Raw genomic sequence first — 19,005 nt, 5'->3', positions numbered from 1 at the left:
TCAAAGTTATAAAATTTTGCTTTCATGGATTGTGCTTTTGTTGTCAAGTCCAAGAACTCTTCCTCTAACTTTTTTTTTTTTTGTGAGGAAGATCAGCCCTGAGCTAACATCTATTGCCAATCCTCCTCCTTTTTTTTCCCCAAAGCCCCAGTAGATAGTTGTATGTCATAGTTGCACATCCTTCTAGTTGCTGTATGTGGGACATGGCCTCAGCATGGCCAGAAAAGCAGTGCGTCGATGTGCGCCTGGGATCCGAACCCGGGCTGCCAGTAGTGGAGCGCACGCACGTAACCGCTAAGCCGTGGGGCCAGCCCCCTCTTCCTCTAACTTTTATCTCAAAGATTTTCTCATATATGTCTTCTAACTTTATGTTTCATATTTGAGTTTAGGTCCATTTTGAGTTAATTTTTGCATAGGGCATGAGATTTAGGGCAAAGTTTATTTTTTTAACTTATGAATGTCAAGTTGCTCCAGCACATTTGTTGGGAAAGCTCTTTCCTAAATTGAAATACTTTTGCACCTTTGCCAAAATCAGTTGAACATATTTGTGTGGGTCTATTTCTGAATTCTCTATTCTGTTCCAATCATCTACGTGTCTATCCCTCCAATAATACCATGCTGTCTTAATTACTATAGCTATATTGTAAACCTTAATATCAGGTAGAGTGATTTCTCCCATATTATTCTTCTTTACTAAGATTGTTTTTTGCTCTTCTAGGGCCTGTGATTTTCCATTTATATTTTTGATTAAGCTTGTCTATTTCTACAAAAATTCTTGCTGGAATTTTATTAAACCCCTAGATAAATAAGAGAAGAATTGACATTTTTACTATGCTGAGTCCTCCAATTCATAAATATAGTATGTTTCTCCACTTATTTAGGTCTTCTTTTATTTCTTTCAAAGTAGTTTTCTAATTTTCAGCATACAGATTCTGTATACATTTTGTCAAGTTCATATCTAAGTATTTCATTTTCTTTGGAGAGATGTGTATAGTACTCTGTTTTTAATTTTGGTTTCCACATGTACATTGTTAGTATATATAAATGTGATGGATTTTCGCATGTGGATCTTGTGTCCTGCAACCTTGCTGAACTCATTTATTAGCTCGAGGAGGTATTTTTGTAGATTTCTTGGAAGTTTTTGTGTAGACAATAATTTCAATTGCAAGTAGAGACACTTTTATTTCTTCTTTTCCCAATATGTTCACCATTTATTTTTTTTTCTTGCTTTATCAAAGTGTTAGAACTTCCAGTGCTATATTGAATAAGAGCGATGAGAACTGACATCCTTGCATTGTGCCTTATGTTAGGAAAAAAGCATTGGATCTTTCACCATTAAGTATGATGTTAGGTCTAGATTTCTCATATATGTTTTTTAACAAATTGAGGTAATACCCCTCTATTCATAACTTGCTGAGTGTTTTTATCATGTTTAGGTGTTGGACTTTGTCAGTGGATAAGATCATGAGTTTTCTTCTTTAGCTTGTTGATTGCATCGATTGGATTTTGTATGTCAAGCTAGCCTTGCATACTTGGAACAAATCCCACTTGGTCATGATGTATAATTCTTCTTATACATTTTTAGATTTGGTTTGCTAATTTTTTTTCAAGGATTTTTTTGTTTAAACTCATGAGAGATATTAATCTGTAGTTTTCAATTTTTTATATGTCTTTGCCTATTTTTTTGTATTAGGGTAATACTGGCTTCATAAAATTGGTTGGGAAGTGTTTCTTAGCCTCATATTTTCTGGAAGAGAGTTTGCAAAATTTGTAGTAATACTGTAAATGTTTGGTAGAAGTTGCCTATGAAAACATTTGAACCTGGGGATTAATTTTGGGGGTTTTTTTAGTTATACTTCAATTTTTTAAATGATTCTAGGGCTATTCAGGTTATCTAACTCATCTTAATTGAAATTTGGTACTTTGTGGGTTTCAAAGAATTGGTCCATTTCTTCTAAGTTGTCAAATTTATGAGTGTAAAATTATTTCTGGTATTTTCTTCTTATCTTGTTAAGCTTTGGAATCTGTAGTGTTTTCTCTTTTTTAATTCCTGCTATTGATGACATGTGCCTTCTTTATTTATTTTTTTCCCATCTTGCTAGAGACTTGCCAATGTAATTTGATGTTCTTTAAGAACAACCTTTTTGTTTCATTGATTTTCTCTATTATTTTCCTTTCAATTTTATTCTTTTCTTTCTAATCTTTATCATTTCCTTCCTTCTACTTACATTGGGTTTATAGTACTCTTCTTTTTTCTAGCTTTTTATGGTAGGAACATAGATTATTTAATTGAGAACCTTCCTCATTTCTAATGCCCAGTCATGCCTTCTTGTATTATGACTTTGTCACTTCTACCATCAAGAGGTGGAATCTGGTTCTTCTTCACGTCTAGCTCTGCGACTTTCTTTGGTCAACAGAAGGCAACAGAAGTGATGCTTTGTGACTCTTGAGACTAAGCCTTATGAGGACTAGCAGCACTGTTTTTACCCTCATGGAAGCCAGGCACGATGTAAAGAACCATGAGCTATGTCTCTGAATGATGACAAGCCAGGTGTAAAGAGAAACTACTAGAAGGAGAAATGGAATCCCATAACTGGTAGCCAAAAACAGAGCCATAAAATGTGAGTAGACCACCCTAGATCCTCTAGCTATAGCCATGTAGAACAGAGATGAGCCTTATCATCTCAGACTTGCAGGAATTTTTGACCCAAAGTGTATGCAACAATTCAATAGTTGTTGTCTTAAGCCACAAACTTATGGAGTTGTTTTTTTACACAATAATAATCAAACATTCTTATTTCTGAAGCTACTAAAATTTATAGTTTATTTGTTACAATGTCTAGCAATACCTTAACTCATGCAAAGGTCAGCCAACAAATCCTCTAAATTGAAGTTTTGATATAGAGAACACAGTTATGTAATATAAGCAGTGGTACACATACGTTTAATGGATTTTAAATATTTGATTTATAGTGTTGGTGAAAATCCTCAGATACTTTAAATATCTTAATTGTAAATTAAATATAAATGGTGAAAAATTGTGGCAGATCTTCAAGTCTTGCATATTTACCAGTGCTTGTCACACTTTTGAAATTGAATTTCAAGTGCTTAAATTAATATTATGTTGTAGATAGTGACGTGATTATTATTTAAAGATAGAATGAAACTTTTCAAAATAACAGAAAAAAGTGGAAAATAAGCTTACCAAAGTTTAATGAGCAGGTGACCCTTTAATGTCATGTTTTGATAAGCAGTGTTGAAAGGAGGAGGCAAAATGGAGATGGCATTCTAGTATTATAGACACAAGGCAAAGTTCTATAGGTACTGTTAATTCCTGAGCAATTGATAGTCTTTTTAACTAGAACTAATCCTATGGCTATAAGGAAGTGGCCAGCACTCTAAAACAACTCATGGGACCTGGATCACAGAACTAGCTCTGACATTGCTTCCTTTTCTTCAAGTCACTTCACCATTTTGACCTGAATTTTCTGATGAGAAAAGCTCTTTCATTTTATGCTTCTGAATAATTCCCCCCTAACCACTATAAAGGTCACACATTTTTAAAGAAGACTACAGAAACTAATCTTATCTGCTGATAATTTATGTGATATTTTGAAAATATCAATTGCTTTGGAAGCTTGCTTGTCCTTTTACATTAAATATGATTCTTACCAATAAAAAAACATTTTCATATACCCCAAACGTATATTTCAATTTTAGTAAAACATTAAAGTCCATTTAATCTATGGCATGATACCATCAATATTTTCTAATTTTTGGGGTACCATCTGAGCCTCATATTCTGCATCATTGTAACTTGATAAATGGATATAAATCATTTCACCTAAGAAAATGGAGACCCATCTGTTATATTTTAAATGCATCTGTTCATCTGCTAAATCCATTTGTCAAATTCATTTAAGTTAATGGAGATTTCCTCTAAGTACATAAAATGATATGTGAGAAAAGAATTAAGACAGAGTCCTGCTTTATCAGATACCAGGGGAAAAAAAGTTTACCCAAAGCCAAGAATTCTTCCAAATGTTTTTAATGTATTGTATCTAAATTATATAAAGCATAATTAATCTGCTTTGAAAATTGTCTTCAAATATGTTAGAGTGGATGATTTTTAGAAAATGGAAGCCTTTATTTTTCGGGGGAAGATCAGCCCTGAGCTAACATCCATGCCAATCCTTTTCTTTTTGCTGAGGAAGACTGGCCCTGGGCTAACATCTGTGCCCATCTTCCTCCACTTTATATGGCATGCCGTCACAGCATGGCCTGACAAGCGGTGCATCAGTGCGGGCCCGGGATCCGAACCCGGGCCGCCAGCAGTGGAGCGCCCGCACTTAACCACTACGCCATGAGGCCGGCCCCTGGAAACGTTTTTTAACTTTTATTTTCAAACATATTTTTAACTTCAAGAGAAAATTAAAATAAATATTTTCTTTAGATATATAGGAGAGAGATGATGAAAAGGAAAGTTTAGTCAGTCTTCTGAGGGATATCTGGACTTTCATTAGTTTTAATTGGAGGGAATTTATAAAACAATACAGATTTGATGTCAACGTCATCTTCTCCACTTAAAAACTGAGCTTTATACAGCATTGAGTATTCTACCGAGGTCCACAGATTTTTGGAGAAGGTCGAGAAGGTGAGTCCAGAAGATACCAGAGGTAGGGAAATTGATTGGCTGTTCAGATCATCTCTTGTACATTAAGCAAATGACCTTCCCTCCTACATTGACATTGATCTCACCCAAGATGAAATTCTTTCATGCTTTTATCCAACTTTCTTAACATGACATTTAATTTGGACCGAATAAACCTCTTCATATCTTATCAACTCCCCATAGTTTTTACAACAAATATGAATCTCTCTGCCATTTATTAATAATATAAACCATTCTGTGCAACTATCTGAACCTCCTTGTTCTCATCTGGGTGGAACAGTGCTATCTACTACCACATTAGGCTGCCATGGCTATCAAAACTTTAAAAAAAGAGTAAATTATGTAAAATGACTAATAATGTCTAAATTTGCCTTATACAAATTTCAGAAATTATCTCTGATTCACATAATTCACGTACCTACTGCCATTTCAGAACTTACCATAGTTTTATAGTTCTGAAACTTTTTTAAGTGCTCTTTTCTCTGTTTGGATTATCCTCACTTAACCTTTCTCTATATTTTTCACCTCTGTAATTCTTACTTATCTCCAAATATCTAGATCACCTGTTGCCTCCATTCAAGAATCTTCTATGACCAGCCATCTCCTTGCTATGGTTGAGTACTCCCTCCTCTCTCTCCTTCACCATAACACTGTGATTCCTTATTTATATATCCATCTCTACCCCAACCCCCACACTGTGAAATCCTAAATGGCAAAGATCCTTTCTAATTCAACTTGTGTCCTGAAAGTCCTGAATCTGGAAGGTATTCAAGAACCGTTTGCTGAAGGAAGGAAATAAAGAATTATATTGTAGGCCATTTTATTCTTATTTTAAATGATTCTGGGACCTAGAATATTCTCCCTCACACTTTAAGATGTGTACTCTTGCCACTTCTTGCATCAAATCTGACATGATTTCTCAACCAGGAAATAAAAGGCCCTCTTTTGTGAACTCATAATATTCTATTTATAACTTTTATTGTCATTGCTGTAATGTGACCATCTCCTCTTTCCCCATGTTTCATGTCTTTCTAAATTTTATAGTCCTAAAGATAGGGACTCCAAATTCAAATGCCAAATGGGCCAGACAACCATGAAAATAAGATGGAACGAGGTGGTGTTATAACAGTTAACATTTGTTTAGCTTTTAACGCATTCCAGACAAAGGAATCTATTAACTCTTTTACCCTCGCACCAACCCTATGTGCTAGAGAATGTTTTTATCCTATTTAAAAATAAACTGAAGCACAGAGAGTTTAAGTAACTTGCTTAAGTGAAGGAGGTAGAATTTTAAAGCAGTCAGGCCTGTTCCAGTCTTGAGCATTGGATTAAATAATGCTGTGAGGTAGACACTTAAGGTAGGGGCTGTGGGCTACTGAAGAGCAAACACATGTTCTTTTCAAACAGCCCCCCACAACTCATTGGCTTAACACAGTAAGTCATATTAATGATCAAGCAAGTCTACCGTGCTTGGGTGGCTCTTCAAGTGACTTTTAAGCCTATCCCAATTTGACTAATACGTATAAAATAACATCTTATGAAAAAGAAAACCCTATTCTGAACTAGTCTCATAGGGTAATTGACCCAGCACCAGCACAGTGCCTAGCCATCTATAAATGCTCCCATATGTTATATAAAACATTCCACTGTGAGTTCAAAATTCATTCACTCCCATGAGTGAAATTGTTCCACCATTTCTTCTGTGTTTTTAAACAGTTTCTGATCCATAGCAAGTATTAAAATGTTTTTGAATGATTAAATAAATGAATAATAGGTAAAAAGGGAATATATGTATGAAGTATCATTGGTAATGTTGTCTACACTAAAACCCTTGCTCATTATTATTAGGATGAAATCATCTCTAGGAATAACACATACTCCTATTTTTTGAGGAGAATAGTTTACCAAAGTCTTTAGAAGGAAAGATATATATCAAACATAAAAAGGCTCTAGATTATTTTTTCCCTGAAATCTTCTAACGGGGCTGTGGGGGGGATGATTTCCTGAACTCACAGTGGAATGTTTTATACAAAACAATGATAAAAACTAAGACAGGTTCCTGCTATAAACACTAAGACTTTCAAAGGCAGTTCACTCATCCCCCAAACCACTCTAAGATTTAAATTAAAAACAACACAAGAAATGTACAAATGTTGAAAATTAATTTAGATAAATTTTTTGATCATCTGAAAAAGTGTTAACAATTATTCAGTGCAATTTTGATATTAAAAAATCATCCAATAATTATAATACCCAGGAACTTTTTGGTTCAAAACCCACTCCAGCATTTATTAAGTCTTGTTGAAGTCAGATTAATAGACTTCTTATTCATTCCAGTTTTTATAAAAAAGCTCTTTTTTATCTTATTTGAACATTTTTATTTGTATTTCCTCCAAAACATTTGAAAGACTTCTGTATCCAGTAATATCTTCAACTAATTATCCTGATAAATAGCATTTCACAACAAATTCCATTCCACACACACACATCCAAATATTCTAGATAAAATATAGTAAACCTCTTTTTTAAAAAAATAGACTTCATTTTTTTTTTATAGTAGTTTAGGTTTACAGCAAGTAAACATCTTTTTAAAATTATACCTAAGATCTCAAGAAAATAAAGAAAATGATCTGGTTGTCAAAAATGAAGACCAGAAATAAATAAATAAGTATGAGGAGGAGGAGCTGAAATTATAGGTTTTCTGTGGGCATTTACCAGTTTCGATAAAGGGGTCTTGGGTTTCAAGGTTCATGTAGAAGACAGAATATAGCAACCTTGGATCTAAACAAAATATAAAGTTGGAGCTAGTGTGCTCCAATCTTCCACCAAACACGTACAAAAACTCAGGGTCCTTGAAAGACTACACCATCAGTGGAAGTGTAGTCTAGAAAATACTCTCCTATATACAAAATGAGACACTGAGGGAAAAGAGTGCCTCTGCCTCTGGCTGAGATCTGAGTAAGATTAAAAAATCTTCCTGAATATTCATAATCTCAAGATGACAAATAAACTTAAGGGTACCCTGGGAAAAGAAAAGCAAATTCTCCCTAGAGGAACAAACCACAATTTATGCCAGACAGGATTTCCACATTAAATCCCACCAAACATGAGTTCATACTGCAAAATTATGAAACATATAGGAACACTAATTTTGCTGAGTTGAGATCAGGCAGAGCTAAAGGGAAAATTACTGAACTGAGAGATCAAGCTGGGAAGAAATGATGTGGTATGCTTCAGAGAGGGACAAAGAGATGAAAAATATGAGAGTGTAAGAGATATGAAAAGCTGTGACATATATCTAAGCAGAGTTCTAATGAAGAGAACAGAAGGAACACAAAAAATGCAAAATTTAAAAGGATAATGGCTGATAATTTTTCAGAACTGATGAAAGCCATGAATCCATAGATTCAGAAAGTACAATAAATCCCAAGGAATATAAATAAAATATCTATTTATATATGGTCAAATTGAAGAAAGGGTAGAGAATTGAGTAGCCATAAAAATGCACACACATACAGAAAGATCTAGAGAGAGAGAAAAAATGAGAGAGAGAGAGAGAGGAAGGAAGGGAACATATTTAATATTAGAAGAGAGGTCTAGGAATGAATACTTGACTGCATAAGAGAAATTTCACACATGTATGTTGTGACTTTGAAAACTTTAATTATATTTGAGTGTATCTCATTTACAAAACATATCTTCTTTCATATTACATGTTTTCCAGGAGGGCTTATTAAATTAATTTATTTCTTGGACCTAATCCTCCTTGACTAATAAAAACTTGAAAAACCTAGAATTGCGCAACTCTTTGGTAAACAAGATTTTTCTCATTCCAAAGCAAAAGGAACTGGCTGGCAACGCAGCATTATCTAATTTTACTCCATCGTGTTTCAGCACCTGAATCAAACCAGCCATTGGCTCTGTCGTTCAAGCTGTTTTTAAAATTATTATTATTTCTGACATTTGAAAGGAAATAAAACCCTTTTTGTGACAGGTCTAGAAAATCAAGTGCATTTGGACATTCTGAACTGCCCTGCTGTTAAATCTTACCTAAATACACTGCCTTACATTTCTACACCTGACCTCCCAGCTTTTTTATCTCTCCATCTGCAAAGGGGCACAATGCCCATCTAACACCCTGGACTGGCTTTAGGAGGTAAGCTCCAAAGCAACTTCTGGGGGGGCAGGGTAGATGAGGATGCCTTCAGGGAGTGGTTCAACATTTAAGTTGCTGTAAGGAAACACGCAACAAGAGCATCCATCCATCCATCTCCAAAAATGTTATGCCTCTTGACTGTGCTTCCTATGGTGATATCTTTTTGCTGTTAAATGGCTGCACAGCCCAGGAAAGCATGACAGGTTTTATCAGCCTTGACAGCCGTCTAGAAGAAACAGCAGGCAACCTAAAACTTCAACGGCTGTGTGAAGCTATCTCCTCGGATCCTGCCGGAGCTCACAAGGCTGGGTCTGATCAGCACTCAAAGAGAAGCCCTCCCTGCTGAATGCGTACAGGCTTCTTAAGGGCAGAGCTCTTTTTGTGCGGGGAACTAGGGTTTCAAATTATAGTGAGAGTGTATTAATTGGGACCTGAGTGATCACATTTAGGGCTGTTTAAACAGTCAGTCGAAATTCATGTCTTTGTTCCTGGTATCTCTCTGTGCCTGGCAATGAGATAGGCCCTCTAGGGGATGCAAAAAGAAATTGGATAGCCATCACGCCTATTAGCAGCTTAGAGTTCAGGATGTTCCATTGCTTGATCCCATAAGCTTCTTCCCTACAGGACAGACACAGATTCAAGCCTTTCCCATCCACTCCCCCCAACAATCTGCCAATCTTCCCTTGACCATTTCTTCAACTCTACCCACTGTCTATTTTTTGCCCTTCAAATTCTTGAAAAAGGAATTATACTGAATTTCCGGCAATAGACCGAATGTTTGTGTCCCCCCCCAAATTCATATGTTGAAATCCTAGCCTCCAAGATTATATTAGGAGATGAGGCCTTTGAGAGGTCATTATGTCATGAGGTTGAAACCTTCATGAATGGGATTAGTGCCCTTATAAAAGAGGCCCAAGATAGGTCCCTGGCTCCTTCAATCATGTGAGGACATAAGGAGAAGGCACCATTTATGACCCAGAAGATGGGCTCTCACCAGAACCTGGCCATGCTGGTATTTTGTGAAAGCAGCCCAAATGGACTAAGACATACCTTCAAACTGCCCTTTGCCTCTGTCATGCTGTGAAACCGCTTCATTCACCTGACTCTGTTTAGTGTTCATTCTAACCCTGAAATCTCTGCTTCCATGGCTCCTGAGACAATTCTCCCTTTAGGTTCTGCCAGAGAGCTTTATATAATAGAAATGACACAAAGTGTGAAGTTAGGGAGATCTAAGTGTTGTTCCTGGTTCTGATATTAGAGACCTGTGTGACTTAACCTCCATAAGCCTGAATTTTCCTTCAGTATAAGAACATCTATGATACCACTTTTGAAGGGTCACTGTGAGTGCATTGAGGATGCATTTAAAATGCCTAACAGCACAGTGAATGTCATATATTGTGTATAGGTTTACACACGTTTTCTCTTCTCTTTTATTTCTCCTCTCTCTCTCAACTGTGTCCTGCTCTGTTATCTGTTTTTGATCCTCTTGAAAAAGAAATGTGTCATTACATGGATAAGTGTGTGCCCATCAATGCCAGAGAAAACTGGGTTTCAATCAAGCACTGCTTTTTAAAAATTGTATTTAAACTTTTTTATTTTGAAATACTTTAAGATTCCCAAGAAGTTGCAAAAGCAATACAAAGAGGTCCCAAGTACTCTTTACCAACGTTACCCGGTGATAGTGTAGGGGATGAAGAAATATTCCTCTACCCTTCTAAGTTCTTCTGGCTAATCTAAGAATTAAATTGACATGAGACAGAGAGAAAATCAAACAAAGTTAAAAAAGATGTATATGGGAGAGATCCCCAGAAAAACTGAGTAACTCACCAAAATGGCGAAAGCCACCACCTTAAATACCATCTTCAGCTAAAGACAAAGGAGGATGTTGAGGGTAGTGGTTTGGGACTTCAAAGGGGAGAAAGGCAATTTACATGGAGATGGAAAAGCAAATGTTTGGTAAACAAATGTTTGCCATGCCCTGCAGATACAATGGGACATGGGGAGGACTTTGATCAAATGGGCCTTGCTAGGTTCCTCCATGTCTACCACACCTAGTTCATCTTATCCTGTAGTTATCTATGGTGGTAACTCCTTCCTGGAATAGGTCTTTTATCTTAAATTATTTTAGGTAGTTAGGGAGAAGGTCAAAGTTTATTCCTGAGTCTTTTGTTCTCAAAAGTAATCAGCTCAAAATAATCTAGAGACACAAAATAATCTACGAGACACATTTTGGATGGCAAATTCTACTTCCCTACAATAGCATCTTACATAACCATAATACATAATTCAAAACCAGGAAATTGATGTTGGTGCAATCCTATTAACACAACTACAGACCTCATTTAGATTTCACTAGTTTTTACATGCTCTCCAAGCACTGCTATTCACTATTTTTGTACCTATGAAAACTTTACATAATCTGTCTGAGCTTTAGTCTGTAAAATAGGAATAATTTATCAGCACCCACCTCATAGAGTGTTTCTGAGTCTTACTGGAGGTCCCATATGTAAATTTCAATATGCCCAGCCTATTATTGGTTATAGCTCAGAGCTATGACTCACAGGCAATGTTCTATGATCACTAAGAGCACAAACTCTAGAGCCAGAGGGCCTGACTTTGCATACCTGCCCTCTGCTTCTTACTTGGTAATCTCTCAGACCCTTAGTTTCTTAGTCGGAGAAATGAAGATAATAACAACACTTGCCTTATTTTAGTTTTGAGAGAGTTTAGATAATATTTGAAAAGGATTTCAAATGGTACCTGACATCTGGTAAGTGTTGAATATGTTAGCTCTTATTATCTTTATAGTATCCAGCACTTAATACAAGGATAATAAATGTCATTTTGTACTTGTATTTTATTATTATTCTTGTCCTCTAAATGTTGGTTTATGGGACTCTGCCCTTAGCTGTCTTTCTTATTGAATACAGAGAATTTCTATAAATTCTCATCAACTCTTAGGATTTCACTAATTCCCAGGTGTTTACCTCTATCATATATCCTTACTTTTACTTCCAGATCTGTACCACAAGGTGCAAACTGACGTCGGTAAATGAAGCTCATTATCTTCTTTTTCTCTGGAATACTGTGGCCTTGGTAAGAGTTCACTACCAAGAGTAATCTCCTTGCAGGCAGGGGCAGTGAGCCCTCCCCCTCAAATTCCCCACCTTCCTTGACTCTCTCCCACCCCTCACTCTCATCTCTACCTGTAGCCACCCACCACCACGATCACGGAAGAGTCAGCCAAGGTAGACAACAGAAAAGGTGAGGGGGGACTAACCAATTAGACAGAGTGTTGGTAAGATGCAAGATCAGTGGCTCCTGGACATCAGGGGTTCTTGGTAGCAGGATATGAGAACTGTGTGTTTGTTGTGTGGGTTGATGATGTTGTATTAACAGTATGCTCTTCAGTCTGTCCTTGAAGGAGGGTGTATTAGTTTCCTAGGGCTGCCGTAATAACCACACGCTGGAGGGCTTAAACAGATGACGTTTATTGTCTCACAGTTCTGGAGGCTAGAAGTCTGAGATCAAAGTGCTGCAGGGTTGGTTCTTTCTGGGCTGTAAGGCAGCATCTTTTCCATGCCTCTCCCCTAGCTTCTGCTTGTTTGCTGACAATCACTGGTGTTCCTTGGCTTGTGAAATATCACCCCAATTTCTGCCTTTATCTTTACATGGTGTTCTCCCTGTGTACATATATGTCTCCAATTTTCCCCTTTTTATAAAGACGCCAGTCGTTTTGGATTAAGGTCCACCCTAATGACTGCATTTTAACTTGATTATGTCCGTAAACATCCTGTCTCCCAATAAGGTCACATTCTGAGGTACTCAGGGTTAAGACTTCAACATATGAATGGAGCGGGGGCACAAATCAACCCAAAACAGAGAATGAACTGCTAGGTGGGAGTGAATGTTTCTTCTACTTTCTTTTCCGCCTTTCCAGAGAGGGGAAGAACATCACTTCCCATTACCCTTTAGGAGCAAAATATCATTACCCAGAGGTAATGTGAGTAAGTATTTATGTTACAAGTGTTAGTATTTCTTTCTGACAGGTCTTGAAGCTCCTTATGAGCTTCAAGCAGTAAACATTTTTGTGTGAGGAAAGAAAACATCAAACTTTTTGTTAAGGAAGTTGTAAAGAAGGAATTAATAGAAATAGTGATGGAGGAGGAGACTCGAGGAGGTGGGTTGGGGTTCAGATGTCTGGGCCCCAGAGTGGGCCTATTGTCAACCTGTAACCCTGAACGTGCAGAGCAAGGAACAAGAAAAGGGACTGCTTTTGTGGGATATCATTTGTGTGACTAGGAGGTGTGATAAATCAACAATCATCTTAACCAAGTACTAGAGATAACTCCCTAGGGAAGCCTGGACTTTACCGGGAAGGGACCACCATCCTGCCTATGAATGGTGTCCTTTCAAATCATTCAATCAATCAATCAATCAATTTGGCCCTACTCTGGATACCCGTTCTGAATCTCTCCAGGGTGATCTTGTCCCTAAATGAACCCAAAATGCCTTGAGGAGGGGACTGGATATTCCCTCACTTGCAGCTTGGAGCTTTTCTGGGATACACAAAGAGAAGTCACCCATGTGACATTGGCCTTAGACGGTCTAACAGTGACAAACACTGGATTTTATCAGAGTCAATGTAAAGGACATGGAATTAGAGTTGAATACTGAGAGGAAGAACATATAGGATGTGGGTGACAAAATCAGACGCTTCCCAGTTATAGGAGTTCAGAGTTTGGTTCCATCTTAAAATCCTTGATGAAACTTTGGGAACTGGAGCCAAAGGCAAATCCAACAAAGGGCAAAACAATGCACAGAAGACTTTGTACACCTACTCTCACTAACATTGAATATTCTCCTAATGGTGGACCTACTGCCTTCTTCAAATTGAATTACGATCATCCTTAACCCAATGCACAAACTAGTTCACTTTAGTGCAGAGTATTTCATAACATTTAGGTGTTGTGGGGTTAAATTCATATACCACAATTTAAATGTGCAAAAATAGAACTTACTTTATTTTGAGTACTTATTTTAGCTAACCTTGAATTTTTATTCTTATAGCAGCAGGTGGGTAGTTAGGGGTTAAGATGAAGTACGTATAACAAAGTTCAATGTCACACTGTCTTTTTGAGAGGCAGGTCTAGTACAAGGCCTAGTCTTACATTCTACTGATCAGAATCCCCTCAAATGCCCAAAACTAACCACAGGGGAAGCTGAAAAATGAAGTTTACCTCAGTGCCCAGGTGAAAGAGGAAATGGGTTTGGTGAATATTTACCCAATCTCTGACATAGTCTCCCCTCTTGGGTACCAAATAGCTTCAACCTTCTCCCACACATGGAATACACTTATCCCTTTTCACAAGGAAGATAAACTAAAGTTCCATCTAGTAACTGCTTCCAGCTCAAAGTCCATGACCTCTGGGTGACCACAAACGTCTTCATCAAGTCCAAAAGTCACTCCTCATTATCCAGGTTCAATGATATAAGAAGAAAAATTGTCTGTACCTTTCTACTCTATAATACAAAATGTTAGAATGAAGACAGGGCAACTATAATCAATACTTCCTTTTGGAAAACAAAATTATGGGAGACACATAGCGCCCCTTAGCCTACAGTAAGATGAACCTGTGCCAGGCGGACATCATAAGGTCTCTGTGCCCTGGTGATGGGGTAATGTCCAGATTAGATCCTATTCCTGCTCTCTGGGAGAAACTCTTTTGTCTTTTGTTCTCTGTGGCCCATGTCTTCACTCTCCAGAAGGTTCTTTTTCCTTTAATATTCTACATGCCCATCCCTGAGGCAGGTGCTTGCAAGTGTGTTCCTTTCGGGTGATCTACAGCTATCACGGCTCACTTCCTGATGCTGTAAGTCTAGATACACACAACTTGTTTTAATGATAAAACAGTCAATAGTTACTTTAATTCTTTAATTCAGGTTCATGGAGCTTTTGGAAATACTGTTCAAAAACATATATTGTTCATCTATTTGCTTCTACTTGGTACCGTATGCCAATGACTACACCCAAATTCTTTCTTCAACGTTATCCTGAAGGCTAATTTATTTCTTTACTTTCTCATCTCTATAACTCTCTCTCAATTCAGTGTAGGTAGCTAGAGACTACCTGAAATAATAGGTAGGAGGACACACATTTAATTTGAGTTTTTCTACAGGGAAAAACCTGAAAATCCTTTGAGAGCTTTTTTCAAAGCCTTTTTTCAATTTGATAGCCTACTGCTTAGGATCTAGAGGCAATTAGCTTTTCTAACCCTTTGAGGCCTTAAATTTCTAGACTCTCTCTATTCCTTTTACCTCTGCTTACAAACTGACCAAATCTTTCCTGGTTCAGCATTTTCTTATAATACCTTGCTATAAGCAAGAAGTTAAAATAAAAAACACATTGTCATTCAGATGCTTTCTAACTCTGTACTGAAGAACATACACTAGTAGATAAATAATCTTCCTTCTAAATGTCAGTGCCCTAAGTATTTTGCCACTGCATGACGTGACTATCTACCTTTCCAGTCTCTGAAATCAATGTCCTTGCTATCTGTCACCTGACCACTAAGTCAGTCAGACTATTTTGGTGTTTGTTCTGGCAACACCCTGCTACTTTAAGGTACTAATTTCTGTTTGTAAGGTAACCATGACTACTGTAATAGATATACCCCAAAATCTCAGTGGCTTAGTAAATAGAAGTTAATTTATTACATATATTTCAAAACATGTGTTTATGATCAAGATATCGTTCTTCTTCAGATGGTGATTCCAGGATTCTACCACTTTCCAAACAGAGTTTCCAAGAAAAGAACACAGAGAATTGTGCATGGCATGTTTTTATGAGCTAGGCCTAGAAGTGGTATATTAGTCAGATTGGGCTGCCATAACAAAATACCATAGACTTGGTGGCTTAAACCAGAGAAACATATTTTCTCACAGTTCTGGAGACTGGGAATCTGAGATCAGGGTGCCAGTATGATTGTGTTCTGGTGAGAGCTCTCTTCCTAGCTTGCAGATGGTGCCTTCTTGCTGTGTCTTTACTTGGTGAGGGAGAGAGAGAGACAGACAGAGAGATCTCTTTCTCTTCTTATAAGGTCACAATCCTGTTGGATTAGATCCCCACCCTTATGACCTCATTTAATCTTAATTACTTCCTAAAGCCTCTATCTCTAGATACATATAATCATTTTGGGGGTTAGGGCTTCAACATGTGAATTTTGAGAGGACACAATTCAGTCCATAACAAGTGGTAAACATCAAGATTCCCTAGGTTCAAAAAACTTATCTCTATTATGAAGTTATGAATTTTATAGTTAACTTTAGTAAGCTCCTGTAAAAATGTATTTTATCACAGGTAAGGTTGCATAAGAGTGTATCCTATCACCACTAAAAGAGATCAGTGATACAGCATTGAGGAGGAGAGTTAGACCTCAGTTTTCTGCATTTTGTTTTGTGATCTCATACATAGTGTATAAACTCTATGAGTTTCAGTTAATTCATCTGAAAAAGAAAATGACTTAAGCTAGTGCTAGGTAATCACATATAATAAGATTCATTCTTTTTCCTTCTTGCTCTTCTAATTTGTGTTCATATGGTATATAATAATATTGAAATATAATCTTTAATTAATGTACTTTTCAACATACTTGTCTTAGTTTCAATTCCTCCAAAAGCAGATACTGAGACAAGAATTTGGGGGCAAGAATTTGGGAGCAAGAATTGGGTGAAGAATTGAGATTAGCATATAAAACACCCTCTCTTCAAATAAAGAAATCAGTTATAGTACAAGAAAAGAGAATTTTAATTACTTACAGCACCAAGAGATAATACTATATAGAGGATTTTGAATAGTATATCATTAGGGAAATGAGTGTACGATATTTATTGCCCATGGGTTGGACTCAAAGGTTCTTAGGGTGAGACATTAGAAGGAGACAAATCTTTGCGTTGGTTGATTTCTTAAGACTGCAGTCTGGTGCAAGCCAGGCGAGAATCTGAGCAAAGAAGAATGTGTATGCAAGTCACAAGACATTCTGTGATTTAATTGCATAACTGGTAAGGGTCTTGCATAATAAACAGGCATGGTTGTTCTGGTTCTCACAAGGAAGAGAGAAAAACCAATAAAATGTGGATTAATGCACACATTACCCACTGAGGGGCAAGAAACCTGGGGTATTTATTCTCCCATCTCTCATTGGTTAAGGATTGTTTCTGAGGTGTTAGCTCCCTGGCAGTTCTGATTACCACTTGCACCAGCCTTGCAGGCTGGAGAGGCCAGAGAACATTCTCTTCTTTCTCATCAGAGATACACAGGAATACTCGGACATGTTTGGGAACTCCGTAGGTCATGTCCAAGTTAGGCCGAGGGACATGAGAGAGGAGAGGGCACTCATGGCATTTGCTACAGCATTTAAAGACAATTCTAAAAAAGTGAAACAATTTAGTTTTTACATTTAATTATAGCCCTAAATTTTGCATTGCTTCTTAGATTGCACAATTTAAAAAAGTAAAGTGTACTGACTCAGGGTGAGTCAAAAATTATTTGGTAGTAGTCACAGAAAAATGTGGAATTTCAGTGCTATCTATACTTATCCCCTGGTCACTGTTAAACAGTTTACCACACACAATAAAACAGAACGATTTTCTAATAATATTAGATAAGAGATAATAATATCTAAGTTTTACCTAATGATATCATTTATTACAAGCCTTCTAAAGCATTAAATACTCCAAAACACAATTCCAGGCTGTATTCTAATGCTTAAACAAATAGAGAAGACTTAATTTGGGATGTTTACTAAACATTAATTTACCATGCTTGTTAAATTACATCTGGAGGTTAGTCTGCATTAGAAAAACTCTGATTCACCAGACTGTTTATCCGGTAGAGTTTTCCATGACTTGGGTTTTGCTTATTGCATTCTCATGGTATACTATAGCACAGACCACTGAAAAGACCTAGCAATAAAGATCAAGATGGTAGCAATAAACAACTCTACTAGTACTCAAATTATAATCTTGGAAATCCATTTAAAACTGAAACAAACCAGAGATTCTTAGAAAAATGAGGTCTAGATAGTAAAATGTACGAGGTGATCTTGGGTCATCCTCCATTACCAGATTGCAAGGAATTGTCCAATACTGATAGAGTCGCATCAAAATGACTCAAGAGTCAACTTAAAGAGTCGCTCAAGATAGAATTTTATGAGCATCAGTACAGATAAAAATTTCAGTAGATTTAAACCCATCAACTGTGTTTAAATTCCATGATTTCATGATACCCATCCCACACACAAAATCTAATAGATCCCTTTGGAAGATGCTACGAAACCAAAGCTTTATTTTGAAATAGATAAATAAAGGGTAAGATTCAAGCATTTATCCTCTTTTCTGTACGAATTGCAAAATTGATAACCAATTAGTAAATGTGAGAAAGTTTCTATTTGTAAAAGTGTTTCACAAATAGGAAGAAAGAAAAATCCTATTTGCAATCCTTTGCTTTGAACATCAGTGGCTCTAACGTCCCAAAGGAGGAAAAACCAGACATTACATGCCAGTAGATGAAAGACACACTACTATCTATGACATAGTATTGACAAAAACAATCAAATCTCAATAGAATTAAGCCTCTAGATCCAACCAATTTACAGAAAATACCAAGCACAGAGGAATATTCTTGATGCCAAATATCTCACTTTTTGCTAAGAATCATCATTTTCTTTGATTCCTTTACTTGTTCTTCGTTTCTTTAATGAGCACTACCAATGGCTTCCTTTTTAGAGGTATTGTCAACAACAGTAATGCTTCATTTTATTACTTTGTGCAAGCTGACACGTAAGCTACAATAGGCAAGGAATAATAATACCTCCTTGAGTGTGGTTGCAATGCAGTCAGCCAGGCTCATTCACTAGCTATATTACTTACCAACCTTTCAAAATGCTTGATTCCAATTTGTGCCGTAGCTCAATTATAAATTACTATATGTCATGGACCTCTAGGGTCATACTTTATTAGTTGAAACTGTGAATGTTAAGTCAACAAATTTATTTGGTCTGATTTAATATCTGCTGCAGTTGTAAGGCAGAAGGAGCCTGATATTACATGTGAGTGTTAATGGGTCTTTTCCTCCATCCTACAGACAAAATCTTAATGAATTAATCACTCAGTGTAG

This window comes from Ceratotherium simum, chromosome 24 (genome assembly GCF_057802395.1).
Source record: "Ceratotherium simum simum isolate JZ-2026a chromosome 24, ASM5780239v1, whole genome shotgun sequence".
Lineage (NCBI taxonomy): Eukaryota > Metazoa > Chordata > Mammalia > Perissodactyla > Rhinocerotidae > Ceratotherium > Ceratotherium simum.
This window is presented reverse-complemented; position numbering follows the sequence as displayed.